General features: G+C 45.4%; 1 protein-coding gene and 1 pseudogene across 3 annotated transcripts in view; one reads left to right on the plus strand and one right to left on the minus strand.

Annotated features, from left to right (window-relative positions):
- Positions 1–3,149, plus strand: part of LOC119469431 (zinc finger protein 160-like) — a 609,418-nt gene that overhangs the window by 336,887 nt on the left and 269,382 nt on the right. The gene's annotated exons all lie outside the window — the stretch shown is intronic.
- LOC119469434 lies at positions 16–581 on the minus strand (annotated as a pseudogene).

Raw genomic sequence — 3,149 nt, forward strand, 5'->3', positions numbered from 1 at the left:
AAAAAAAAAAAAAAAAGAAATAACTAAATACAGTGTTTTCTCTATAGAGTAGATTTTATGTTCAAAATAACACATGATATTCATTATCTAGATGAGGTAAAATACAGCAGCTGTGTACTCTCGGCTAAAGCTCAGCTCTGTGATGGCTACATCATCCAGGACAGGGCTGAAGTCCGGCCTCAGGCATGTGTGAACTTGGCCACCACACTCTTGACAACCTCCTTGACAATGGACGGCAACACTGGTTCCTCATACTCTAGCCCTAGGAGCTGGTACATGAGAGGAAGCTCCTGAGCACTGGGTCAAGACAACACTAGCAGGAAGATATTGACCAGCTGTAGGTCTTTGGAGCCCGTGAGGGAGGAGTTATTTTGAGATCTGACCGGAATGTCATAGATAATGGTGTACTGGAACCAGAAAAGTCTTAAGTGAAGGACTTTGGCCAGGACAGTGTCCTGCTGCACTCCACGAATCCAACTGAAGCAGGGGGGCTCTCTGCCTACCTTCGACAGTGAACACAGATCTGTGGACACCGTACCCCATAGTGCGGCCCCCAGCAGCAGCTTCAGTGTGGTGTCCATACCCCATGGCATGAGAGGTGGCCACCTACCAAGACCTTCAAGGTCTGGGCTATGTCTGATCTTGAGGCTGGCAGCACCAGAGGTGAGAAGGGGGTGCCGGCCCATCTCTACCCCACTCCAGCTAAGGTACTGCACCCTTCACACAAGGGTTCAAGCCCATAATCCAGATGGTTCTTAAATCAGACCCCAAGTTAGCGAAAATCTATACAATCGGGTGGCCGTGTACCCTTCACACACTTCGTTGCTGGAGGGGAGCCTCCAGGAGGGAAGGAAAGTGGCTGAGGATGATTGTCTTCCTAATATGGAAGTTCCCACTTTCCACTTCCAGCATCCACCTTCCCGGCCTTGTCTTTCTGTTTCCCTGGAGTATAAGGAAAAGTTGCCTGTTGCCTCCTGGGTTTCATCCCGGAAAGCTCTGGCTTTCTTGCTGCCCACAAACGCCTGGGCCAGGAGAGTTGCTAAGATGCCATGGAGTGCCCATTTGGTCACTGGCAGTCTGGGCAGGTTGCCCCTTTTTGGGTTTGTGGTAACAGAGGAAGGGCCAAAAGGTGCACAACAAGTCCCTGGGTGGCTGCAGGCAGCTCCAGGCCGGTCCTAAGAATCCTCCTCACCATGGTCACGTGCCTGAGGAACTGTGCCCAGAAAGTGGCCCGCTGCTTCTGTGCTGCTGCTTTTCCTACTCCTGACCTTCCCTGTTACTCCTCGCATGTCTTAGTTAATAAGGAATTCCTTGTCTTCCCTGGTCCTCTAGGAAAAGAGCTAAAAACAGTCCATGTGAACCCCAACCTTATTAGCCTAAGGTGGGCAAGGAAGTGCAAAGCAGCCTGAAGTACAATGCTCTGGGAAGAAGCCCGCTAATTAGGGGCACTCTCCTGTAGCCATATGTTAAATGCTCAGTAGGCTAAGGTACACAAGCTCTGCCAGCTGCAGTCATCTTCAAAAATAAATGCAGCACAAAAAATGTTTAGCTTTTTCATCAAATGTTTAAAAATGCTGTGGCTCAAACACTTGAAAAGAAACGCTATGCTGCATGTCTACTCCTCCTCTAAGCCTCTCTCCTTGGGGATAATGAAAATAATAGGCCGGGCACGGTGGCTCACGCCTGTAATCCTAGTACTTTGGGAGGCTGAGGTGGGTGGATTGCCTGAGATCAGGAGTTCAAGACCAGCCTGGCCATCATGGTGAAACCCCATCTTTAAAAAAAAAAAAAAAAGAAATAAAAAGAAAATAAATACATAAATAAATACATCACTCAAGCCAAGGCTCTAGTGTAGCCATGCATGTGGTTTGCAAACTTTCCTGCTTTTTCACAAGCTCAAGCTAATCATGCTTTTTAATAAAAATGCTGAGAGTCTTAAACAATTTCCCACATGCTGAAGCTCACATACTCATTAAAACTCATCCTCATAGCCCACAGCATTCTCTCTCCTTTTTCCTTAGGCCTTGGTGCCAACCGACAAAGTTTAGTACCTATTGCTCTCTGGCAAACTAATGTTAGTCAGTATCCACCTTTAAACGTTTTCTCTATCTATCTCCATGATACCGCAGACACTTAATACATGGCACTCCCCACACTAATACCAAAAATGCAATTGCTGCCTTATTTAAATCTTTTTTTTTTTTTTTTTTTAAGACGAAGTTTCACTCTTGCTGCTCAGGCTGGAGAGCAATGACATGATTTCAGCTCACAACAACCTCGGCCTGCTGGATTCAAGGAATTCTCCTGCCTCAGCCTCTCAAGTAGCTGTGATTACAGGCATTTGCCATCATCGGTAATTTTTTTGTAATTTTTTTGGTAGAGACAAAGTTTCCAAAAAAAAAAAAAAAGAGAGGGTTTCTCCACGTTGGTCAGGCTGGTCTCGAACTCCTGGTCTCGAACTGCTGACCTCAAGTGATCCATCCACCTCGGCCTCCCAAAGTGCTGGGATTACAGGCAAGAGCCACTGCATGGGGCCTATTTAAATCTATCATAACCTTAAGCCTTCCACAAACTCTAAAAACGAATAATAAACCTTACTATCTTAGTGCTCAATTTACTAAGTGCTCAATTTACATATGAATTACTTAGTGCTCAATTTACATATGCATTGCAACATTAACACATACAACGTAAAACTAACATTCCCTATAACTCCACCGGTCAGACATTTGATAAATAAGCTCATCATACTCTTAAAGTATATCCTAATAAACATAAAAGAAAAAATATGGGACAATCTCCTTAAAAACAAAAACAGTCATTAAAAAATCAACCGGTAATAGGAGTAACGACTCAAAAAGCATCTAATATTATTTAACAATAACTAAAAAAAGCAAATCAAGCAACTATACGGGTTGCTCCCGTAAAAGCCCCTGCAAACTACATTAAAAAAAAACACACCGGCCGGGCGCGGTGGCTCAAGCCTGTAATCCCAGCACTGTGGGAGGCCGAGGCAGGTGGATCACGAGGTCAAGAGATCGAGACCATCCTGGTCAACAGGGTGAAACCCCGTCTCTACTAAAAATACAAAAAATTAGCTGGGCATGGTGGCGCGTGCCTGTAATCCCAGCGACTCAGGAGGCTGAGGC

The sequence above is a fragment of the Cebus imitator genome, unplaced genomic scaffold (assembly GCF_001604975.1).
Source record: "Cebus imitator isolate Cc_AM_T3 unplaced genomic scaffold, Cebus_imitator-1.0 Scaffold654, whole genome shotgun sequence".
Classification (NCBI taxonomy): Eukaryota; Metazoa; Chordata; class Mammalia; order Primates; family Cebidae; genus Cebus; species Cebus imitator.